Source organism: Balaenoptera physalus (genome assembly GCF_965194825.1).
Source record: "Balaenoptera physalus genome assembly, chromosome: 7".
NCBI classification, from domain to species: Eukaryota; Metazoa; Chordata; class Mammalia; order Artiodactyla; family Balaenopteridae; genus Balaenoptera; species Balaenoptera physalus.
Genome location: NC_138886.1, coordinates 91,837,229 through 91,863,946, shown reverse-complemented (window position 1 = coordinate 91,863,946; position 26,718 = coordinate 91,837,229). Strand labels below are relative to the sequence as shown.

At 40.8% G+C, this 26,718-nt stretch overlaps 1 long non-coding RNA gene across 1 annotated transcript in view; it reads right to left on the bottom strand.

Annotated features, from left to right (window-relative positions):
• The window catches only part of LOC309664544, a 40,463-nt gene that overhangs the window by 645 nt on the left and 13,100 nt on the right, over nt 1-26,718 (bottom strand). The gene's annotated exons all lie outside the window — the stretch shown is intronic.

Below are 26,718 nucleotides of genomic sequence, written 5' to 3'. Positions count from 1 at the left end.
AATGACTCAATTTCGTTCCTTTTTATGGCTGAGTAATATTCCATTGTATATATGTACCACATCTTCTTTATCCATTCGTCTGTTGATGGGCATTTAGTTTGCTTCCATGACCTGGCTATTGTAAATAGTGCTGCAATGAACATTCGGGTGCATGTGTCTTTTTGAATTACGGTTTTCTCTGGGTATATGCCCAGTAGTGGGATTGCTGGGTCATATGGTAATTCCATTTTTAGTTTTTTAAGGAACCTCCATATTGTTCTCCATAGTGGCTGTATCCATTTACATTCCCACCAACAGTGCAAGAGGGTTCCCTTTTCTCCACACCCTCTCCAGCATTTGTTGTTTGTAGATTTTCTGATGATGCCCATTCTAATAGGAGTGAGGTGATACCTCATTGTAGTTTTGATTTGCATTTCTCTAATAATTAGTGATGTTGAGCATCTTTTCATGTGCTTCGTGGCCGTCTGTATGTCTTCTTTGGAGAAATGTCTATTTAGGTCTTCTGCCCATTTTTGGATTGGGGTGTTTGTTTCTTTGATATTGAGCTGAATGAGCTGTTTATACATTTTGGAGATTAATCCTTTGTCCGTTGATTCATTTGCAAATATTTTCTCCCATTCTGAGGGTTGTCTTTTCGTCTTGTTTATGGTTTCCTTTGCTGTACAAAAGCTTTGAAGTTTCATTAGGTCCCACTTGTTTATTTTTGTTTTTATTTCCATTACTCTAGGAGGTGGATCAAAAAAGATCTTGCTGTGATTTATGTCAAAGAGTGTTCTTCCTATGTTTTCCTCTAAGAGTTTTATAGTGTCCAGTCTTATATTTAGGTCTCTAATCCATTTTGAGTTTATTTTTGTGTATGGTGTTAGGGAGTATTTTAATTTCATTCTTTTACATGTACCTGTCCAGTTTTCCCAGCACCACTTATTGAAAAGAATGTCTTTTCTCCATTGTATATCTTTGCCTCCTTTGTCATAGATTAGTTGACCATAGGTGCGTGGGTTAATCTCTGGGCTTTCTATCTTGTTCCATTGATCTATGTTTCTGTTTTTGTGCCAGTACCATATTGTCTTGATTGCTGTAGCTTTGTACTATAGTCTGAAGTCAGGGAGTCTGATTCCTCCAGCTCCATTTTTTTGCCTCAAGACTGCTTTGGCTATTCGGGGTCTTTTGTGTCTCCATACAAATTTTAAGATGATTTGTTCTAGCTCCGTAAAAAATGCCATTGGTAATTTGATAGGGATTGCATTGAATCTGTAGATTGCTTTGGGTAGTATACTCATTTTCACAGTGTTGATTCTTCCAATACAAGAACATGGTATATCTCTCCATCTGTTGGTATCATCTTTAATTTCTTTCATCAGTGTCTTATAGTTTTCTGCATACAGGTCTTTTGTCTCCCTAGGTAGGTTTATTCCTAGGTATTTTATTCTTTTTGTTGCAGTGGTAAATGGGAGTGTTTCCATAATTTCTCTTTCAGATTTTTCATCATTAGTGTATAGGAATGCAAGAGATTTCTGTGCATTAATTTTGTATCCTGCAACTTTACCATATTCATTAATTAGCTCTAGCAGTTTTCTGGTGGCAGTTTTAGGATTCTCTATGTATAGTATCATGTCATCCACAAACAGTGACAGTTTTACTTCCTCTTTTCCAATTTGTATTCCTTTTATTTCTTTTTCTTCTCTGATTGCCGTGGCTAGGACTTCCAGAACTATGTTGAATAATAGTGGTGAGAGTGGACATCCTTGTCTCGTTCCTGATCTTAGAGGAAATGCTTTCAGTTTTTCACCATTGAGAATGATGTTTGCTGTGGGTTTGTCATATATGGCCTTTATTATGTTGAGGTAGGTTCCCTCTATGCCCACTTTCTGGAGAGTTTTTGTCATAAATGGGTGTTGAATTTTGTCAAAAGCTTTTTCTGCATCTATTGAGATGATCATATGGTTTTTCTTCTTCAATTTGTTAATATGGTGTATCACATTGATTGATTTGCGTATATTGAAGAATCCTTGCATCCCTGGGATAAATCCCACTTGATCGTGGTGTATGATCCTTTTAATGTGTTGTTGGATTCTGTTTGCTAGTATTTTGTTGAGGATTTTTGCATCTATATTCATCAGTGATATTGGTCTGTAATTTTCTTTTTTTGTAGTGTCTTTGTCTGGTTTTGGTATCAGGGTGATGGTGGCCCCATAGAATGAGTTTGGGAGTGTTCCTTCCTCTGCAATTTTTTGGAAGAGTTTGAGAAGGATGGGTGTTAGCTCTTCTCTAAATGTTTGATAGAATTCACCTGTGAAGCCATCTGGTCCTGGACTTTTGTTTGTTGGAAGATTTTTAATCACAGTTTCAATTTCATTACTTGTGATTGGTCTGTTCATATTTTCTGTTTCTTCCTGATTCAGTCTTGGAAGGTTATACCTTTCTAAGAATTTGTCCATTTCTTCCAGGTTGTCCATTTTATTGGCATAAAGTTGCTTATAGTAGTCTCTTAGGATGTTTTGTATTTCTGCAGTGTCTGTTGTAACTTCTCCTTTTTCATTTCTGATTTTATTGATTTGAGTCCTCTCCCTCTTTTTCTTGATGAGTCTGGCTAATGGCTTATCAATTTTGTTTATCTTCTCAAAGAACCAACTTTTAGTTTTATTGATCTTTGCTATTGTTTTCTTTGTTTCTATCTCATTTATTTCTGCTCTGATCTTTATGATTTCTTTCCTTCTGCTAACTTTGGGTTTTGTTTGTTCTTCTTTCTCTAGTTTCTTTAGGTGTAAGGTTAGATTGTTTACTTGAGATTTTTCTTGTTTCTTTAGGTAGGCTTGTATAGCTATAAACTTCCCTCTTAGAACCGCTTTTGCTGCATCCCATAGGTTTTGGGTCATCGTGTTTTCATTGTCATTTGTCTCTAGGTATTTTTTTATTTCCTCTTTGATTTCTTCAGTGATCTTTTGGTTATTTAGTAACGTATTGTTTAGCCTCCATGTGTTTGTCTTTTTTACGTTTTTTTCCCTGTAATTCATTTCTAATCTCATAGCGTTGTGGTCAGAAAAGATGCTTGGTATGATTTCAATTTTCTTAAATTTACTGAGGCTTGATTTGTGACCCAAGATGTGATCTATCCTGGAGAATGTTCCGTGCGCACTTGAGAAGAATGTGTAATCTGCTGTTTTTGGATGGAATGTCCTATATATATCAATTAAATCTATCTGGTCTATTGTGTCATTTAAAGCTTCTGTTTCCTTATTTATTTTCATTTTGGATGATCTGTCCATTGGTGTAAGTGAAGTGTTAAAGTCCCCCACTATTATTGTGTTACTGTCGATTTCCTCTTTTATAGCTGTTAGCAGTTGCCTTATGTATTGAGGTGCTCCTATGTTGGGTGCATATATATTTATAATTGTTATATCTTCTTCTTGGATTGATCCCTGGATCATTATGTAGTGTCCTTCCTTGTCTCTTGTACCATTCTTTATTTTAAAGTCTATTTTATCTGATATGAGTATAGCTACTCCAGCTTTCTTTTGATTTCCATTTGCATGGAATATCTTTTTCCATCCCCTCACTTTCAGTCTGTATGTGTCCCTAGGTCTAAAGTGGGTCTCTTGTAGACAGCATATATATGGGTCCTGTTTTTGTATCCATTCAGCCAGTCTATGTCTTTTGGTTGGGGCGTTTAATCCATTCACGTTTAAGGTAATTATCGATATGTATGTTCCTATGACCATTTTCTTAATTGTTTTGGGTTTGTTTTTGTAGGTCCTTTTCTTCTCTTGTGTTTCCCACTTAGAGAAGTTCCTTTAGCATTTGTTGTAGAGCTGGTTTGGTGGTGTTGAATTCTCTTAGCTTTTGCTTGTCTGTAAAGCTTTTGATTTCTCCATCAAATCTAAATGAGATCCTTGCCGGGTAGAGTAATCTTGGTTGTAGGTTCTTCCCTTTCATCACTTTAAGTATATCATGCCACTCCCTTCTGGCTTGCAGAGTTTCTGCTGAGAAATCAGCTGTTAACCTTATGGGAGTTCCCTTGTATGTTATTTGTCGTTTTTCCCTTGCTGCTTTCAATAATTTTTCTTTGTCTTTAATTTTTGCCACTTTGATTACTATGTGTCTCGGCGTGTTTCTCCTTGGGTTTATCCTGTATGGGACTCTCTGCGCTTCCTGGACTTGGGTGGCTATCTCCTTTCCCATGTTAGGGAAGTTTTCGACTATAATCTCTTCAAATATTTTCTCTGGTCCTTTCTCTCTCTCTTCTCCTTCTGGGACCCCTATAATGCGAATGTTGTTGCGTTTAATGTTGTCCCAGAGGTCTCTTAGGCTGTCTTCATTTCTTTTCATTCTTTTTTCTTTAGTCTGTTCCGCAGCAGTGAATTCCACCATTCTGTCTTCCAGGTCACTTATCCGTTCTTCTGCCTCAGTTATTCTGCTATTGATTCCTTCTAGTGTAGTTTTCATTTCAGTTATTGTATTGGTCATCTCTGTTTGTTTGTTCTTTAATTCTTCTAGGTCTTTGTTAATCATTTCTTGCATCTTCTCAATCTTTGCCTCCATTCTTATTCCGAGGTCCTGGATCATCTTCACTATCATTATTCTGAATTCTTTCTCTGGAAGGTTGCCTATCTCCACTTCATTTAGTTGTTTTTGTGGGGTTTTTTCTTGTTCCTTCATCTGGTATATAGCCCTCTGCCTTTTCATCTTCTCTATCTTTCTGTAACTGTGGTTTTTGGTCCGCAGGCTGCAGGATTGTAGTTTTTCTTGCTTCTGCTCTCCGCCCTCTGGTGGTTGAGGCTATCTAAGAGGCTTGATGGTAGGCTCTCAGAATTTCCTTCATTTTAAGGCTGAATAATATTCCACTGTATGTATATCCCAGATTTTTTTAATCCATTCATCTGTTGGTAGATATTTGGATTGTTTCCACCTTTTGGCTATGGTGGATAATGTTGCTGTGAACATGAGTGTACAGATATCTCCTTGAGACCCTTCTTTCAACTTTTTTGGATATATACCCAGAAGTGAAATTGCTGGATCATATGGTAATTCTATTTTGAATTTTTTGAAGAACTGCCATAACGGTCTTGCAAGTGGCTGCACTGTTTTACATTCCTACCAGCAGTGCACGAAGTTTCCTATATATCCTTGCCGACACATCTTATTTTCCATTAAAAAAAAAAAATAGCCAATCTAAAGGGAGTGAAGTTGTATCTTACTATGGTTTTGATTTGTATTTCCCTAACAAACATCTTTTTCTGTGCTTATTGGGCATTTGTGTATCTTCTTTAGATAAATGTTTATTGCAGTACTTTGTGCATTTTAAAATCAGATTGATTTTTTTGTTGTTGAGATGTACAAAGTTCTTTATATATTCTGGATATGAACCCCTTATCATATATATGATTTGCAAATATTTTCTGTTGTTCCATTGGTTGCCTTTTTCACTCTGTTGATAATGTTCTTTGATGTATCCAAGTTTTAAATTCTGTTGTTATGTTTTGATATTTCTTCTTTTTCAATGTAAGCATTTATAGCTATATGTTATATTGTTATCTATTTTGGCTTATGTGGTCTGTACTTTTGGTTTCATATCCAAGAAATCATTGCCAAATCCAATGTGATGAAATTTTTATACTATGTTTTCTTCTAAGTGTTTTATAGTTTTAGGTCTTATGTTTAGGACTTTGATCCATTTTGAGTTAATTTTTGTATATGGTGTAAGGTAAGGGTCCAATTTTATTCCTTTACATGTGAATATCCAATTTTCCCAGCACCAATTGTTGAAAAGACTGTCCTTTCTGAATACATGGTACCCTTGTTGAAAATGATTTGTAGATCACTTTGTGAAACATTGACATCTTAAAAATATTAAGTTTTCTAATCCATGAACACAGAATGGTTTTCCATTTATTTGTGTCCTTAATTTCTTTTAGCAATGTTTTGTAGTTTTCAGAGTACAAGTCTTTTGCCTCCTTGACTAAGCTTATTCCAAAGTATTTTATTCTTTTTGATAATGTTGTAAATGGAATTGCTTTCTTAATTTTATGTTTGGATTGTTCCTTACTAGTGTATTGAATTGCAACTGATTTTTGTGTATTGATTTTGTATCCCGAAACATTGTTCTCTGATTAGTTCTAACAATTCTGGGGGGGGGGTGGATCTTTAGGGTTTTCTACATATAAAATCATGTTGTCTGCAGAGATAATTTTACTTCTTACTTTACAATTTGGATGTCTTTCATGCCTAATTTCTCTGGCTAGGACTTCCAGTATTATGTTGAACAGAAGTGACAAAATCTAGCATCCTTGTCTTGTTCCTGATCTTAGAGGAAAAGCTTTCAAACTTCACCAAAAATTATCATGTTCAGTGTGGGTTTTTCATATATGGCTTTTTATTATGTGGAGGTAGTTTCTTCTATTCTTAGTCTCTTGAGTGCTTTTATCATGTAAGTGCGCTGACTTTTGTCAAGTGCTCTTTCTGTATCAGTTGAGATGATCCTGTGCTTTTCCCCTTCATTTCATTAATACTGTATATGACATTGCTGGTTTTCTATATATTGAACCACCCTTGCATTCCAGAAATAAATCCCACTTGGTCATGGTGCATAATCCTTTTAATATGCTGCTAAGTTTGATTTACCAGTATTTTGTTGAGGATTTTTGCATCATTGTTTATAAGGGATGTTGGTTACGTTGTCTTTTCTTGTAGTGTCTATGTGGCTTTGGTATCAGAGAAATGCTGGCCTCAGAATGAGTTAGAGAGTGTTCCTTCTCCTTTAAGTTTTGTAAGAGTTTGAGAGGATTGGTGTTGGTTCTTCTTAGTTCTTCTAAATATTTGGTAGAATTCATCCATGAAGTCATCTGGTCCAAGGCTTTTCTTTGCCAGGAAACTTTTGGTTACCAATTAAATCTCCTTACTAGGTCTATTCAAATTTTCTGTTTCTTTTTGATTTAGTTTTGGTAAGTTATGTGTTTCTAGGAATTCATCCATTTCACCTGGATTATCCAGTTTTTTAGTGTACAGTTCATAGTAATCTCTTATAATCCTTTTATTTCTGTTAAATATGTAGCCATGTCTTTGTCTTTATTTCTGATTTCAATTATTTGAGTTTTCTCTTTTTTATTTTCCTTAGTCAATCTAGCTAAAGATTTGTCAATTTTTTTGATTTTCAGAGAACCGACTCTTGGTTTCATGGATTTTTTTCTATTGTTTTTCTAGTCTTTCTTTGTTTATCTCTGCTCTAATCTTTATTATTTCCTTCCTTCTTTGAGCTTTCAATTTAATTTGTTCTTCTTTTTCTAGTCCCTTAAGGTGTAAGGTTAGGTGGCTGATTGTGATATATTTCTTCTTTTTCAATGTAAGCTTTTACATTATATTTTCCTCTAAGTACTGCTTTCCCTGCATCCCATGAGTTTTGGTAAGTTGTGCTTTCATTTTCATTTTCATTTCATTGTTTTCTTGATTTCCTTTAGTTCTTTGTTGGTGTATTCCTTTAACGTTTTGAGCATACATAAGATAGTTGTTCTAAAATATTTTTCCAGTAAGTCCAAAACCTGTTTCTTGAGGTATGGCGTCTAGATATTTATTTTGTTCCTTTGAATGAGCCTAGTTTTACTGTTTCTTTGTCTGCCTGGTGATCTTTTGTTGAAAACTGGGCATTTTAAAAAACAGCCACCTCTCCCAGTCTTCTTATACTTGCTCTACACAGGGGAAGACCTTTGTAATCAGCCTAATGTGATGTCTTAGGGTCTTTTCAGACCTGTGTTGTCTCTGGACCAGTGCGTGTGTTTTTTTTCCCCAGTTCTCCTATTGATACATTTGCTTTTAAATGTCTTGCTTTTCTAAGAGTCTCATTCTTGCTTACTCTTGGGGCCTTAGCTGTCCTATTGTACTCCTCAATCAGTAATCTCTTGTCCTTGGTGTCTGTGGGTCTATAGTTACCTTTGCAACCGTTTTTACAAATCATACCCGCTGCTTCCCATGGCTCCCTTATTCTGAGATCTGAGCCATTTTTGTTTGTCTGAACTCTGAGTTAGGTGTCAAAAGACCAATCCTTAGGCAGCCCACAGACAGGTTAGAACATTGCAGATCAGTCTGCTCTCTCTCAGGTTTGCAAAAGGGGGCTGGGGATCTGGCTGCCACTTTCCTCAAGCTGCACTAAAAAGTGACTAAAAAATGCCACAGGTTTCCTACCCTTTTAAATGTGACATTTTTTTGATGGTGCGTTCGCTTGGTTATTGTAGATCTTTGACTCATTTCTATAGTTTCTATAATGCCTTTTTAGTCTGTTTCTGGTTAGGTACTTAAATCAAAACAGGAACATATTCTCGTCACTGCTGGAAGAAAAGAGTCTTTACTCTGCCAACCTGTTACGTGTGATGGATAAAAGGGCCCTTAGGACTGCACGTGGACACTGTCACTTTTTACAGAGAACCAATTGACCTTGTATAACTGGAGATGCTTCCCCTCAAACACAGCTCTGCTCCCTCTGCTGAGGGTGGTGTCAGTCTCTCCCAATGCTGCTGGAAATGGAACACTGCATGCCTGGACACCCCACAAAAATAAAGGGTACTGACGTGCTCCCAGGCCAATACTTGTTCAGGAAGTGAGAGAAGTACTGTAGATATAAAAACATGCCAGTTTCTAAGGCAGCCTTCACTCCACATAGGAAGTACATGGCCAGGATTTGATTTGATAAAAAATTAGTATCACAGTTAGAAACCAGACCTGACCCTGAGCTCCCTTAATGACTTCATCTAATGTCTCCCTGTTGACCCACCCAGGCCTTATCTTATCCTGTGTCTGGCTATCATTGGCTCTGCCGTCCCCTAAGCCCTTCCCTGCCCCAGGATCTCCTCTCTCTAGGTGCATTTCAGGTGACCTACACTTACCAATTTCTATCAGATGCTTCCTGAGGGCCATCTGGATGTGATCCTAACAACCCGGGCTGAGTGATGCCACTTTGTGGATTCACTAAATGACACATTTCTGTGGGTCACGTCCTCCCAGCCCAGCGGCCCTAACAAGCACCAGCACGGAAGCTGCTGGCAAACGCTGGGAGGAGCCCTTAGTACTGCAGGGAGTTGCCGGGGGCAGCCTCTCAGGGCCCCACACCCAGGGCTCATCCCAGGAGACACTCCTGAGGAGGGGAAGGCAGGGCTGTGCCGTTGAGGAAGGAGGGACCGCTCACCTCTCTGACCTCGGGCTGGAGAAGGACGAGGGCTCGGGACCGCGGAAGATGGCAGGGAGCTCGCCCTCCTCCCTGAGAGCTCGGTGAGCTGCATCCAGGCGAGGAGGTGAGACCCTGCTCACTGCCCCTCCCTCCGGAATGCAGTCACTGCTACTGAGAACTCTACCCCAGCCCTGATTTCATTGTGGCTGGTTAGAAAAAAGGGAAAACAAACAAAACTAAAACCAAAACCTGACTCTGCACCAGAAGATAAATGAACTTCCATGTGTATGTAGCACCTTTTAAGGATTTGTCTAATTCCAAATGAAATGATCTCTATTTTAACTCATTACTGATTACTAATTTTCTTCATTTCAGATACAGTCTATAACAATAGATTCCCATCTGTGTTCTGAAGCAAATCCCCCAGCCTCGCCTCCCACCCCTGTGGGGCCTGGGGAGGGGGGAGGCATCTTCCCCCAGAGAAGGTGGGCATATTCCCCCCTCTCCCCCGTGCCTCCCTGGGCACCCCCTTGCCTGGGGACTGCGGTCTCCCTTCCTTACTCTCACACTCAGGGCCCCTCACAGAGTGGCCCTGACCTGACTCCCCAGACTCTTCTCACCATCCTGTTTCCTAAACTTCAGCCAAGTTCTGCCCAGCATCCTGCTTGTCCAGAGAGTGTACCGCCTTCTTCCAAGTCCAGGCCTCTGCATGGAGGTTTGCTCTACCAGAGATGCCCCTCCTCTTGTGGCAACAGTTTACATTCCTCGTTATTAAATTACAAATCTGCAGCCTCCTCCTCCTTGAGCGTTGCCTGATTTCCCAGCAAACGTATCTGCTGCAATTCCCTGCAGAATCACGTCAGGTCAGGGGCCACTTGGTGCTAGTTTCGGTTCCTGCATCCCAGCCCGTGCATCCCTGAGCGCACAGCTCCGTCTCATTTGTCTCTGCCTTGGGTGTTTCCTCATCAGTTATTCTCCGTAAACGTTGTAAGTGAAGTATTTTCTACATTTCCAGGTATAAGCACCTGCCATCTCATAAGATAACTTTCTTAAAAGAAGTGATTCACGGTTTATAGAGCATATTGTAGTTTAACCAGTGGTGGGGGGCAAGGTTGATACAAGTTTCTTCTCATTATTCCTAATACCAGCTCACCAGAGTGATGCTTAAAGGCAAGGACAGTTATGCTAATTTTTGCAGAATAATTTTTAATTCACAAAAACCATTAATTCTAAGACTGAAAAGTATGTGAGATAAGCGTATGGTTACTACATCCACAAGCAAATTTTTACAGCCCTGGGACATTATGATGCCCTTAAATCCTCTTGGAACAGGTTGAAAGTTAAACTGCATTGAGGATTTCTGAATTGCTGATACTATGATATACCATAGTTCTTTTTTTTTTTTTTTAATTTTATTTATTTATTATTTATTTATTTATTTATTTATTTATTTATAGCTGTGTTGGGTCTTCATTTCTGTGCAAGGGCTTTCTCTAGTTGCGGCAAGCGGGGGCCACTCTTCATCACGGTGCGTGGGCCTCTCACTATCACGGCCTCTCTTGTTGCGGAGCACAGGCTCCAGACGTGCAGGCTCAGTAGTTGTGGCTCACGGGCCCAGTTGCTCCGCGGCATGTGGGATCTTCCTGGACCAGGGCTTGAACCCGTGTCCCCTGCATTGGCAGGCAGATTCTCAACCACTGCGCCACCAGGGAAGCCCCCATAGTTCTATAGTTCATTTAAATTAATAAAATGAGATTTAAAAATCACATTCAAAATTGAGCAAAAGCCAAACTAACTCTTTTCGTATTAATTAAATGATAATAATGAGAAGTATGATTGTCCTTTTCGTAAAACATACCAAAATTATATGTTAGATTACATTCACTTAGCACAAAATGTCTTTCAAAAATAAATTGTAAGCACTAAACAATCTGAGGGATACACCTGCACAGTTTTAGTTGCATATCTGCGTGTACATGACTGACATCCCTGACAGCTTGTAATTCATGTTTTAAAAAATGATTCAGTATTTTAAAAGAATATAGCAGAAGGATAGCTTCTTATGCCTAAATCACCTGTTGTGCAAGGTCCTCACTCTAGTGCATTTTACACAATAGGGTTTTATTAGTCATAAACCATGGCTGACAGTCATAATCGCCAGTGTAAATGGGGAGAATGAAAATAAAGATGGGGCCTGAGAAACTGAGCTATTGTGAGCCAAGGTCCAGGAAGCAGACTCTCTAATAGCTTATTGGGTGTCTAGGAGCCAACAGAACCTTCTAGATAGTCTGTATAGGAAATCATCTAGCTTTCCCAAACTACATACATTTGGAATTAAAATTCCATTTGCTGCCAGTATCATTGTAAATGGGGGAGTAAGTCCCCCTTGTAGGGTCTTTAAGGGCCACTGCAATATTTCTGCAGAAGAAATTACAGGGTTTATTATACCTACAGGTCCTAGAGGAGAAGACAGGGCGCACCTCACCATTCAGCAGCCACCTAGCAGGTGGGGAGTCGAGAGAGAGTGAGGACCTTGGGCAAGTCTGGGTGGAGCAGAAACAAGGCTTGAGGAGATTTCATTGTTTCTTGGAATGTCTAAGTCACAGTCGGGGAGGGCAAAAAGGGAATCTTGCGGCAGGAACCAGCCTGGGCACACCCACGCACCTGGTCCCCTGGGTGTTGAGGCAGCAGGAAAATAGGAAATTAAAAAAAAAATTTACAATCCAATCATCTTCACTCTTTATTCTCATTTTCAACCTTATTTTCCAAAATATACAAGCCTTAGTTCTCCGAAAGTTAGGGAGAGGAAACTGGCTTCCTATTAGTTAACGGTGATGCAACATTGAAACGCTGGACATCCTGCTGAGGTTTCCATGGTGTCCGCTGGGCTCTGCAGCACCCAGCTCCTGGAACTTTTCAGACTCCTCAGTGAATTCATTATTCTTTAAAAGAAAAGAACACCCCGTCTTTCTGTTTTTGTTCCTTCTGTCACTGTTTTTATTCTACCTTGCCTCATTCTACAAACCATCGGCCATGGAACTCCTGTATAGTTTTTCATTGTACGTAAAACACCAATACATCTTCCATCGTGGAGGTAGTCAGGGCAATCACTGTTACCTCTCTCTTGCACAGAAAAATGGAGGTTCATGGAGATTAAGAGATGTATACAAAGTTGGAATCACAAGAGGTCAGGAACTCTAATTTAGTTCTTTGGACTTAAAAAAATATTGTTTTCTCCACAAATTCATCACTGCCTCACTAAGTTTATATGTGCAGCAAACATGGACAGAAGGCTCTTAGGTCTGGGCATTCATCACTACCTCCAGGGAGGGAGCCCAGGGGCAGCGGTGCTGAGAGCTCTCACTGCCCTGAATCTCCCCCTTTGCTCCCCTGAGCTCAGGTAGGACCCTGCGGGCAACTCATGTGGTCCCCCAGGGCTCTCCTAATGGGTCCAACATTGAAGCCAGGACACAGACCCCATGGGGCCTGTAAACTGCCTGCCCATCTGCACGAGGATGACAGGCAGACTCAGTGATGGGACAGGCAGAGCCCACACAGAAACAGTAAGGAAGTCACCTGCTCCTCTGTGCTTCATTGAACCTTTGAGAGACAGGCACGGAACCGAAAATGCCATCCTTGTATCAGGACACCTACCACACTTATGTCACTTTCAAACACAAAGTCAAAGAGACTTTATGTCACTCAAAAACACAAAGTAAAAGCTTCTTCAAGACAGGAGGTGAACAGAAGAATTCTATCTTTGACTATTCCTACAATATTTGTAGTGAGTATTTAACATGAAAAAAGTAGTCAAAGTATTTTTCTTAAAATCACCTCCTATGCAGCTATAAAAATCTTTAAGAAAAATAGTCCAGGATAGAAATATAATAGAGACTGCACACATTCATGAATTTATCTGCCTCCTAACAAGTCCAACTTGTGAAGTGTAGAGCATTTTATATGTTAGAGGCATAATTATAAATCGCTAAAATACCCGCTTGATCACACTGCAGTACATTTTCATTGCTTTACTTGAATGCTCACCTAAGATTTTTCTCTGAAATGTACTCAGAGCAGAGACAGTTATACAATGAAAGTGAGAAATTGTAAGAGCATAACACTGTCTTAGAAATAGTCCATGTAGAAACCACTTACCCCAGCACAATCTTGCCACATGTTTTATGTTCTGTCCACAGAGCCAGCCCATGGCAGCTCATAGTAAGGCGGTCAAAGAGAGTGTTCTGTCCTTTCCCTCTTACCTACTCAGACATCAACATTTTCTCCTGCTCTTTCTGTGTCAGCTGCTCTCAGGTGAGAATAAAGGAGGTGAAAATGTGAGCTTTCCTAGGAAAGCTCTGCCTCTGTCTCCCATCCTCTTCAGAGCCTTACACGGCGCCTGCTGGCAACTGTGGTTCAAGTAATATTGTTGGATGAATAAACGGATGAGAGACCCTGACTTAAAAGAGTCACTTTGTTGTACAACAGAAACTAACACAGTATTGTGAAGCAATTATACTCCAATAAAGATCTATTTTAAAAAATAATTAATTAATTTTTTTAAAAAAAGAATGCCACAAAGGGTAGTTCCATTTCAGAAAGACACTTCTTAAGATTGAAAAGTCTTTGAGATTCACAGTAAATCAATATTTCAATGCCATGGTGGCCCCTTCGACACTGTGGGGAAGACTAGAAGGGATATTTTGAAAGACACTGACCATTTCTAGTATATTTCAAATCGTACCTCATGGTTTGCCCAGTGATTATAAATTTGATGCTGTTCATCATATAGTCCTTCTTTATAGTGAGGCGAGCGGGGGCTACTCTTCGTTGCAGTGCGCGGGCTTCTCATTGCGGTGGCTTTCTCATGTTGCAGAGCTTGCGGGCTCTAGAGCACAGGCTCAGTAGTTGTGGCGCACGGGCTTAGTTGCTCTGCAGCACATGGGATCTTCGTGGATCAGGGCTCAAACCCGTGTCCCCTGCATTGGCAGGCAGACTCCTAACCACTGCGCCACCAGGGGAGTCCCTGTACTTTGTCTTCTATAGACGTTTATTCATCTGTAGTAGCCTGTAGTAGTCAGGTGTTAAGCTTAAAGCATTAATTCTGCTATCTTGCTTTTTTAGCATTTTTGTGAATGAGATAAATCTTTGCTTTTACTTATTTGTAAAGAGTATATTATATTACATTATATATTTGCATTTCTGAAATTTTTATAGCTAAGACATGATAAAAACATGGGAAGAGCTGCTAAACTAAAATGGGGAATTTTCTTCTAAAACTTCGATCTAATGTCTGTGAAATAATCCAGAAGAGAAGTAATAACAAGCAGTTTTCTTTATAAACCAGGGAACATCAGTGAACTCTTCCTTGCATTTCAACCAGTCAGACTGATTGAATTCATATTTAGGTGAGAGTGATTACGCTGTCGAGACAATTAAGTGAGGTGATCTAAGCCAAGTGCTTGGCTCAGGGCGTCATTTATGGAAAACTCTCCACAAACACACAACATCATTATCATTATTATTTCATGAATAATTTGATAATATATTTGCTCCTGGCTTGGATTCTTCTCTCTTGGATACTTTTGCTAGCACAAAATTTTTTTTCAATTATTGTAAATTTCACTAAATTTTGGAAACTGATGATCTTTTGTTGCCTAATGGTAAAATACCATCGGATTCTGATTTGAAATGGTACATAGAAAAACTCCTCTCTCATGCAGTTAAGAAGTGATTAGTTAGCAGTATGCAAAACATTCAGGGAGAAATAGTGCCTCCAGGAGTCTCTATTTCAGAATTCCCCAGATAAGGGTAAACTCCCTACTCCCTCATGTAAACCGACATGTTCATGTTATTGTAGCATGGTCTGTCATCCCGATGGTTTGGAAGGAAACTAGGATGGTAGAAAGAAAGATGCAGTCCAACTTAAGTAGAACCTGTTTTTAAAAAGTGACCCTGTGATACTAGCCCATTAAAAGCTCCCTTAGAAACCTCTGACATCCCCAGGGTCAAACGTGCCTCATTCAGTGGCTGTTTCATTATCTCAGTCCAGTGGGTGTCATCCTAGGCACAAGCTCCACCATCACCTTTATTTTTGTTCTTCACTCTGCCCAGATCAGAAGCTGCAAGTTGTTAGGGAACCAAAAGTGCAGCCCCACTAGAAATGGGTAAAAAAAAAACCCAAATGTTTGTTTAGATGATATTATCCATCAGAGCTGGAGAGACACGAAGCTGATCATCAGAGAAGAGTCTCTGCTGTATATTAATGTGAACTTTTCTAGAACAACATGCTTTCTTTAGCTTTTCCACATGTCTAATCACTAAGAGCTTGTCTAGCTACATGAGAAAAACCAAACCAAAAGCCCCACAACTGCCTAGAAGCTTATCAGTATCAGAAGGGTACATCATTTTAAGTCCATTCAGTATAACACCATGCAGCTGTTAAAAAAGAATGAGCAACACTGAGATGTTCTGACATGGAAAGATCTATAAGACTTGAGTGGTTTAAATGGAAACAGGAGGTTGGAGAATAATTTGCAAAATATGATTCCATTTCTGTTAAAATGCATGAAGACAGGTCATGAGTGCACAGATTAAAAATATGTATGACTATGATGGTAAAGGACTAGAAACACATCCACTGATGGTGACCCCTGGGAAGAGGGTGGGCAGGTGGGTAAGAGATGATTTACATGTTTTACTCTGTACACTTAGTCTTGGAATATTTTATAAGAATGTGTTGATGTCTATAAAGTAAATAATAATAAGAGCAGATACTTAGCACTTACTATGTGCCTGGCACTGTTCCTCAAAGCATGCTTCTGAAGTGAATACTGTAATCATTTTACAGATGGAAAAACTGGGACACAAATGGGCTGAGAAAATTGTCCAAGACCCCCCATTTAGTGATTGACAGTGAGGTAAACAAATTTCTTCAATAGCATAAAGAGGGTTGGATCACATGAGCTCTAAGATCTCTCTTATTTTTTTTAAACGTTTGTTGTTGTTGTTCTATTTTATTTTTGGCTGTGTTGGGTCTGTGTTGCCACTCATGGGCTTTCTTTAGTTGCACCCAGCGGGGACTACTCGTTGCAATGCAAGGGCTTCTCATTGCAGTGGCTTCTCTTGTTGCGGAGCACGGGCTCTAGGCATGTGGGCTTCAGTAGTTGTGGCCCACAGGCTCAGTAGCTGTGGCCCACGGGCTTAGTTGCTCTGCGGCATGTGGGATCTTCCCGGACCAGGGCTCGAACCCGTGTCCCCTGCCTTGACAGGTGGATTCTTAACCACTGCACCACCAGGGAAGCCCTCTAAGATCTCTTGAGTGATCATGTCTCACAGGGCTAAGAGGCTGGGCTATGGATTCAGATGTCCCTTGTAATAATCCAGCTCTGAAACTGGCTAGTTGTTCACCAGAGGCAGGTAACTGAGTCCTTCTGAGCCAGTTTCCTTATCTGTACAAGGTAGAGTAGGCACTGCCTCACAGCATTACAAGTGAGGACATATAAGGAGGAATGCCTAGAGACCCAGTTGGACCCTCAGAGTTGGCATGGAGATTATTTTAATCTCAAAACATTTGGGAATCAACAGATGCAGAAAGAGCTTTCCTTATTTGACTAAAAGCAGACATTTCTGAGAAATGAGGCTTCTATGATTCCCTCTTCAAGACAGGTCTACTCCCAGGAGAGAAATCAAGAGTAAACCTACCACAAATCCCCTCTCTGGGGAGATTCGCATAGAAGAAGGAAAGACCCCTTGAACGTGCAGACACAAAATAATCACAAAATTACTTATCGTTCATTTATTCTTCTAAAAGAATAGAAGTCCTTTCTTCCACTTTCCTTTTCTCTGCTAAGTTAGATATATAAACCTCTAACTTTAAACATTTAGTGAGATAGTTACTTCTCTTGTTAGCTCCCATATATGCGAATAAACTTCTTCTCCTGTTAAACTATCTTTTGTCATTTTAATTTGCAGGCCCCTAATTACTAAACCTAATAGGGCAGAAGAAAAGTCTGCTTCCTGACACTAGCAATTGGTTGGTGAATGATACCATCATTGCCTGTGACTCTGAAATCACAAGATCATAGATTAATCTGCATATCTAAAGAGTCCAACCTGTACTCTGAGGTTAAAAGTAAGATCATCAAAGCATACTGAAGTATGGATATAAACATTTCGAAATGATAAAGATCTGGCTGTACACATAACATGTTTCTTCAATTCTGTAAAATTTTATGTAGGTGGAAATTTTACTGCAGAAACAAACTCAAAGACTGAAATTACATGAATAGAATATGGTGTAGCAAAATTTAGAGCTGAGCAAATGTGACATATAGTTAACGAGATGCATGCTTTTTATTATGTCTCATTTTAATTAAACATGAATGGTAATCAGTTCACAATAGTGACTTCAGTTGATCCTGCTTCTAAATGGTTAAAGCAAAAATCAGCTCCTGATCTGCTCTTCAGAAGATTAACTATGGCCATGGTAGATCTTTTTCTCTTTCCCTTTTGGAAGAGAAAAGGGGAGGGTGTCCCCAGGTGACAGGGACTGGAGTCTTGTGGGCCCAGCACACTTCCCTGTTGGGAAGAGGAAGGAGGAAGTATTTGCTTACATTTCCCCCAGTGCCTGGAACCTAAGCTGCAGCTTCCCTAGAACATTGTTAATGATGAGAAGGATCTCATGGCAGAGGGATGGTGCCCGCCGTGCCTAAACCAGGAACCTGATGCCTTCTCTGTCTTAGATTGTGGAGTTTCCTACCAGAAAATCTGAAAAGAAAGGATTTATGGGAAGCAGTAAACGCAGAAGTAAAAGACAATTTTTTTTTAAGCAGATACTCATTTTTAATTATTTATTTATTTATTTATTTATTTTTGGCTGTGTTGGGTCTTCGTTTCTGTGCGAGGGCTTTCTCCAGTTGCGGCGAGCGGGGCCACTCTTCATCGCGGTGCGCGGGCCTCTCACTATCGTGGCCTCTCTTGTTGCGGAGCACAGGCTCCAGACGCGCAGGCTCAGTAGTTGTGGCTCACGGGCCTAGTTGCTCCGCGGCATGTGGGATCTTCCCAGACCAGGGCTGGAACCCGTGTCCCCTGCATCGGCAGGCAGACTCTCAACCACTGCGCCACCAGGGAAGCCCAGACAATTTTAATAAACCATAAAAATGGTTAAGTTGGTGCTGGGTTGGAAAGAGTGGCTTCTGTGTTCTTTAAGCTTTTCTGTACTATTTGAATTTTCTAGCCAAGTGTGCCTCTGTCTATTATTTATTTTTTATGTCACCAGGGATTTTCTGACTAGTGAGACCACAGACTACATTTTTTTTCATTGTTATTTTCTATCAAAAAACAATGCAATACATACCATTTTTAAAAAGGAAACAAAGAAGAATTTCTAATCATGCATCAATAAAAAACAAAAGAGGGGGGCTTCCCTGGTGGCGCAGTGGTTGAGAATCTGCCTGCTAATGCAGGGGACACGGGTTCGATCCCTGGTCTGGGAAGATCCCACATGCCACGGAGCAGCTGGGCCCGTGAGCCACAACTACTGAGCCTGCGCGTCTGGAGCCTGTGCCCCGCAATGGGAGGGGCCGCGATAGTGAAAGGCCCGCGCACCGCAATGAAGAGCGGTCCCCGCACCGCGATGAAGAGTGGCCCCCACTTGCCGCAACTAGAGAAAGCCCTCGCACGAACCGAAGACCCAGCACAGCCAAAAATAAAAAATAAATAAATAAATAAAAATAAAAGTAGCTATAAAAAAAAATTAAAAAAAAACAAAACAAAACAAAAAAAAAACAAAAGAGGGCTTCCCTGGTGGTGCAGTGGTTGAGAATCCGCCTGCCAATGCAGGGGACACGGGTTCGATCCCTGGTCTGGGAAGATCCCACATGCCACGGAGCAACTAGGCCCGTGAGCCACAACTACTGAGACTGCGCGTCTGGAGCCTGTGCTCCGCAACAAGAGAGGCCGCCACAGTGAGAGGCCTGCGCACCACGATGAAGAGTGGCCCCCGCTTGCCGCAACTAGAGAGAGCCCTCGCACAGAAACGAAGACCCAACATAGCCAAAAATAAATAAATAAAATAAATAAATTTATTAAAAAATAAATAAATAAAAAACAAAAGAGCACAAACATACATATATATTTTAACATATTGAGCAGATCAATATGTTAAAATATATAAATGTTTGCATAGTGACCTGAAATAGATTATTTAGTCATAGACCTTTTCATATGCATTCTATAGTAAGTCTTCTGAGAGATGAACTTTAATCTTTCCATCTAGAACTTTGGAGTATCTGAGATTTTGCCCTATTTGCAACAAGTTAAGCTGCCGTTTTCCATGGATGCAGGTAGAAGACAGAAGACTTACGGGTCAGAAACAAAGGACTCTATTACTTACTTGGTTACTCATAAACCACTGCAGCCAGCATGGGCATCCGAATATTTGCCTTGGTTCTCCTTGACCCTGAGTCACACAGGGGCTGTGTGGACAGGCCCAGATGGATGCCTGCACACACAGTGGGTTATAATACAAGAGTTCAGGGAATCAGAGTCTTTTGGGAGGTAAGCATGCTTGCCCTTACCTCTGGAAGAAGACATTATCTTACAAGGCTGTTTTCTATCTAAACATCCTTGGAAAGATAGCTGAGAATAAAGGGCTGTCGGTGCTTCTGTTTGTAAGATGTGCAGAAATGTGAGAAACCCATGGAGAATTGTCTTACCTCTGCTCTGACTAACACACAGCCTTTTACTTTTCTTAGGAAATGGCAATTATATGTTGCAAAGGACTTATTTCACATTTACTTAAACTTAGTTTTCAAATATATATTTCTTTGTCCTATTCTAAGATTAACTTCTCTTGTGTAAGAGTTAATTTTGAAATTACAGTGTGAACCGTATGACCCTAATCATTTTGGTTTAACAGTATTGCTAACTCAAATTTAAAATGCTGAGAAAAAAGCATCTCTATTTTGTCACTAAAACTACCAAAACAGCTTTAAATACACAATTAGTTTAAAAACAGCTGTGTGATCTTGATATATTTTTTTTAAAGAGCTTTTTGATGTGGACCATTTTTAAAGTCTTTATTGAACTTGTTACAATATTGCTTCTGTTTTATGTTTTGCTTTTCTGGCCCTGAGGCATGTGGGATCTTAGCTCCCTGACCAGGGATTGAACCTGCACCCCCTTCATTAGAAGGCAAAGTCTTAATCACTGGACCACCGGGGAAGTCCCGATCTTGACCTATTTTTAAACATATTTGGCTAAATCCTATTTAAGTTAACACTTCCTCTGAAATCGGAATTGTGACAAACACTGTAAGAGAGCTACTATTTTTTGCATAAATGAGAGCAAAATCTTGTGATAGTATGTTTCCCTTACAAACATAGTGTAGGATAAATCTAAATATTCTGATTTGAGAAGAAAATTTCGAATGGAGGAATTTTTCATTCCACTGTTGCAGGATTGTCTACTTTTCCCTAATATTAAAATGGACAGTTAGCCTCTTGAAAGAGGTTAAAAATCCATACGGAATGTCTCAGAAGGGTTTAGTTGTTCAGTGGCTTTCACTCTTCCTCACAAATTATTTAAAAATGGAATTTTTGTTCAAGATGTCTACCATTAGCGTGAAATTTATTTTCCAGTTTTATTGAGACGTAATTGACACATGACATTGTGTAAGTTTAAAGTGTACAACAGAATGATCTGATGTATGTATATATTGTGAAATGATTACCACAATAAGTTTAGTTAACAAACATCACTTCACATTGTTACACATTCTTTTTCTTGTGATGACAAGTGTGAAGTTTGATGCTTACCTGGTTCTCTTCTTTTGGACTTTGGCAAATCTAAGAATTAATCCTACCACACATAGCCTATACTAGTCTACCCAAATCTAACAGTTAGTACAGACATTAACACATTTATCTGTTTGTATGTTTTATTGAGCACAAGATAATAATCTCATTCTCAGAAGCAATGAAATCACCGAAAGAGCCAAATCTTGAGAAAGCCTCGTAGAGTTGCCCTGTTACTAGATAAAGCGCTTGGAATATATAAGTATGTTGTGTCACGCGTCTTCCTGTGACCTGTGATTGTTACTTGAAAGTGTGGAAATGCAGAACAGATCTCCTGTTATTATGAAAGGCCCATCTGTGACAGGTGGAAAGGAGGACGCTATGTTAAGAGCTTGTTCTGTGCAGTTCTCATGGAGGTGACTTGTGTCCTATAGGGAATGTCTCCAGGCTGCATTCCACTCTGGGTTCTTTGCCTCTGGCAGTTCTCCGTGATCACTGCTGTATTGGGGTCCCCCACGCCACTCCCAGGCTCCATGATTCACTGGAAGGACTCATAGGAATCAGCCTAGGGTTATATTCACAGCTGTGATTTATTACAGCAGCAGGACACAAAGTACAGTCAACAAAGGAAAAGGCAAGTGGACCAAAGTCTGGAGGAAACCAGAGGCAAGCTCCCTCGAGTCCTCTGCCAGTGGAACCACACAGGACACGCTTAAGTCCTCCAGCCATGAGGACAACATGTGTGAAATGTTGCCAACCAGGGGAGCTTAGCCTCAGCCTAGGAGCCCAGGCTTTTATGGGGGATGGTCATGTAGGCACCCTCTCCCTGGTACATATCAAAATCCCAGATTCCAGAAGGAAAGCAAGTGTTCAGCACCAACCACATTGTTTGCATAAACATCTTAGGCAGCAGTGAGCCACTCTTATCAATTCTGGGAGTGGTGAAAGCCCTCCCAAATTTCAGGTGCCTAGACACCAGCAAGCCTTTCTCAGGATGGTGACTCAGGCCTGCGATGTTATCACTGTTATCTCTTTTGGTTCTGATTTTTTTTCTTCCTTTCCTTCAGTCTTTCTTACCTTCAATCTTATATTCTATTATTTTAATAAGATGATCTGATTTAACACCCTTAGTTTCTTACATGAAAATACCAGCATGGTCCTGCGCTAAGGTGGACAGAACACACCAAGTCCTTCTGAAGCTCTGGAGGCTCTGCTCCCGAGGAGGGCACGACCAAGGCCCTTCATTCATTACCTAAGAAATGGTCATTCCCTAGTAAGGCGCTTAATCCGTCACATTTCAAAAATAAGTGATGCCACATTTCAAAACTAAGGACTCAGGGTGATTTCCCTGAGTCCTTAAGAGCGATGGCTCATAGAGGACCCCTGTGGACTGGCCCTCTCTACAGGAGAGAACAAGGAGCCTGCGCTAGAAAGGATGCAAAGGCTAGAAATGACCAACTGGCCCTGAAAATTGAGTCCGTGAACAAGTGTCTGTTAGGCACGGACGGTGTGGAATGTGGTTAAGGATGGTCTGAGTTAGCTAGGAGGTACCATCGTGGTCCTTCTCAGACACATGCTCTTCCGGGAATTCAACTGGCAGACACAATTCAACTTGAAAACTTCCTGAATTTCCACAATGCCACCGAGTGCCTTCTGCTTGCCAGAACTAGACTGGTCAGTGATGGTCTGAGGAGAAACTTAAACTACTTTGGAAATAAGGCAGACTTAGAGAGTGGTAGCGAACGTGGCACCCACCTAGCATACAAACCTTGTGAGACCCTGAGGGTCATGAGTATAACGGATTGTGGCTGAGCCGTAAGGGACTCACCGATCCAAGTCACTCAGCAAGGCCACCACAGGCCAATCCAGAAGCTAAGAGTATTATTTTCCTCGGGCTGCAGTAACAAAATGCCACATTCAGACGGTTAAACAACAGAAATTTCTTTTCTCACAGTTCTGGTAGCTAGAAGTCCCAGATCGAGGTGTTGGCAGGGTTGGTTTCTTCTGAGGCCTCTCTCCCTGGCTGACAAACGACTGTCTTCTTGCTGTGTCCTCACATGGTCTTTCCTCCGTGTGCACACTTCCCTGGTGCTTCTCTGTGTCCAGATTTCCTCTTCTAGTAAGGACACCAGTCAGATTGGATTAGGACCCACCCTAATGGCCTCCTTTTACCTTAATCACCTCTTTCAAGACCCTTTCTCCAAATACAGTCACATTCTGAGGTACTGGGGGTTAGGGCTTCAACATAACAGTAGGTTAAAGGAATTCCCTACCATTAGAAGTAGTTTAATGTTGAACTAAACACATATTGGGATCACTTTAAGTCAATGGAACTTCTTAATGAGAAATCTTCCTAAATTTTGTACAAATGACCCAATTTGCATATTACTATTTTCAATATATACAGGAGGCCACTGGGTTAGTGCTATTCTCCCAGTAGTCCTGAAACAGTCTAGACTCACAGTTAAATACTTTAATTCCTTTAATTTCATTAATTTATTTAATTCCTTGAAGCTGCTAATAGAATATGCCCACTACCCAGCACTCCTTTGAGGCATTCCTTAATAACACTGACCATACTTCATTTTCTTCTTTTGTGTTACTCTTGAAGTTTAGAAGCCAATTCATTTGTCAGAACTAAATTTGTGCCATGTATCAAATAACATACTTTTATTTGCAGTGTTCTAGTATTGTTTTCAACAGCCATAGATTGATTTTGAGACAGGCTGGGACCTGGGGCCCTTTGCTGGGACCTGGGGCCCTTTGCTGCAGTGTTGCAGTGCTTGCACCTCGACACACCTCTCCTCGAGCAACAAAATAACAAAGAAACTGTATGGGACTAAAAATAACGACGTGCACGCCCAGTTGAGGCAAATTCTGGACAAAAGATACAAAGAGACCAAAAAACCCAACTGCCACTTTTGAAGATCCCAGAGCAAAAGCAGGGTACTGCACGTGCCCCCTGCACACACCACCACCTAAGCGGTGGGCAAACCACCTAAGCCACCCTTCTGGCCCGACCCCTGGACACACCCCTGCCCTCACGCCATGTAACAGGGGTCCCCAACCCCCAGGCCGCAGCCTGGTAGGAATCAGGCTGCACAGCAGGAGGTGAGTGGCAAGGGAGCGAGTAAAGCTTCATCTCCTGCTCCCCATCGCTCACATTACTGCCTGAAACATCCCCCCACCCCACCCCCTGCCGGTCCGTGGAAAAATGGTCTTCCATGAAACCGGTCCCTGGTGCCAAAAAGGTTATAAGGTTATAAGCAGCAAGCTCGCCCCCGCTTAGGGAGCACGCAAGCAAAGGAACCTGTTGTTTGTTCTCGCTCCCTGTTGTTTGTTCTCGCTCTGCTGCAGCAGGGGCCCCAATAAAGCCTTGACTGAATTTCTTGTCTGGCCTTCGATCAATTTTTATTGTTTAAGGACGCCAAGAACCCTGGTCGGTAACAATTTCAAAATACGGTCTTGATGTCATTGGAAGTAATTTTTTTCTGACTTTTTCTCTGTTTTCAACATCTTTGCCAGCAAAAGATATGTTCCCAGATGTCTTCTAAAATGTTTTCTTCCTGATCATTTAGAAAGATTGGGAAAGAAAGAGTATTGAGAAACTTGAGCTGTACTTTTGCTGCACAGGAAGGGTGAGCTGTGTTCCATCCTAGATTAATAATATTTCAAGCAGGAGGGGAAAAAAAAAGTAAAAGCTTATAACTTTAGCAATGTGTTTGAAAAATACTTGATTTCAACAATGTTTCTATCATGCTTACGTTGCAGCTGTCTAAACAATACAGATAACAAAAGCATGTCAATTAAAAGCAGCATTTAGGACCCAGTTTCACAGATCTGCATTGGCCCTGGGTTTCGGATGATTTCAGGGCCAGGCGCTGTGAGTTCCTGTGTGGTGTAGTTGTGCTCAGCCATGGGGCAGGTGGGTTCCCTCTTGCTGTAGGAGAAGGTGGTGGGACACACGGAGATGGTTATCTCTTTCTGCTTTTGACTCTCCTGACTTGCTTCCACCAAGAGGCCATAAACCCAAACTGGAAATACTGATTAAGTGCATACTTTTTCCAACACATTGACCACAACTTGAGATTTTCATGGCGGAATATATTACATAAATGTCTGGAAAGCAAATATTTTAAGTGCACTTTAGGTAGATGTTTGCTTACTTTAATCAAGCAGAAGGAGAGATCATTCTTTTACCTTCTGGAACGTGTTGAGGTAAACTTATCTACAGAAGGGAAAACTTTAGAGTTCACCTGGTACAAAGCACCCGCATCCGGATAAACTAAGGTTGTTACCGAGTCCAAGCTTGCTGTGCTTGCCGCACGACAGGCCAATAAATCAGAGATGACGCATTGAGGGAAAGAATACGACTTTATTCGGAAAGCCAGCAGACCGAGAAGACGGCGGACTAAAGTCTCAAAATAACCATCTTATCGGGGTTTGGATGCCAGTTTGTTTTATAGCACAGAGATGGGGAGGAGATGAGGAGGTAAAGTAAAAGGGCCATAAGTTTTGCGAATATCCCCTGGAATGGCCAGCCTCAGGGAGGGGATGTGTTAATTTCTTTTTAATTGCAGCCATCCACAGGTGGACAGAGTCTGTATGTTTCCCTGAATAAAGGCACTTTGGTTTAACATTCAGGCAGAGGAACAGGGTTCCCCGAGGCAGGCCATTATGTACAGACAGTATCCTTTTAGTGAACAAAAGCAGCGGAAGGCAAAGGTTAAAGTCAAAGAAACAGATGCAACGTGTAGTCAGATTTGGTTCTTCCCTGTAACAAAGTCTCAAAGAGTGAGTGACTCCCTCCAGGTCACATATAATAATAATATATATAATAATAAAAATTATTCTGGTAGAGAAAAGAATGCAGAACTCTAGTCACTCTAACTCCTTAGTTAAAAAATGAGATTTATTTGCAGGATAAGAATGATGCTGCTATTAAAAATAATAATAGCAATAACAAGTTTGAAAACTTTCACGTGGACCTATTCAGGTGCTTCATTGGCATTTAAGGCCTTCTAAGTATCTGTACTAGCCTCCTTCAGGTCAGCCTGTGTTGCTGGGAAACTGCTTTTCTCACTACTCTCTGGACAAAACTCTGGGTCTAGTTGCCATTATTCCGTGGAGTGTTTTTAGATCCCACCCGTTGTTAAACACACACAAGCACGCACGCACGCACGCGCCCAACGTCTCGCCTGCGGGCTTTCTCCCTTTTCTCTGATTCCCAGGGGTACTTACTGTCTAGACCCTCATTTCCACATTTGGTCACATCCAGTCCTGGGAGGCCTGACTGCTTTGTGTTGCTTTTTTATACTTCCTGCTCACAGTGCTAGACCCATAACAATAAATTTTGAATAACGCTGATAAGTTGGAAGTACTTGGCCTTTATTCATCTAATCTCAATTTTTTGTAAGGTCCTTACGAAAACCGCACTGTCTATGAGACTTTGGACATTGGCTGGCAACTGGTCCGAATCTTCCCCAAAGTAATGCTGAAGAGAATCCCTCAGAGCACCTTGAGCGAATTCTACCCTCGAGACTCTGCAAAGCATTAGCTGCTACTTCATCGCTGGCTCGATGCTCTTGTGAAATACTGGTTCTGTTTTCTTTATTCCTTTTGCACTCCCCCATCCCCACCTTTGTGTTGGAGTTTACTGTGTTACCCTGTAATTAAAAACAAAGAATAGGTAACGTATTGTGCCAGTGTTGCAATGTTTTAAATTGCTAACAGACTTTAAAATATCCCCTGTTCCGAAAGCCTGGAACTGCA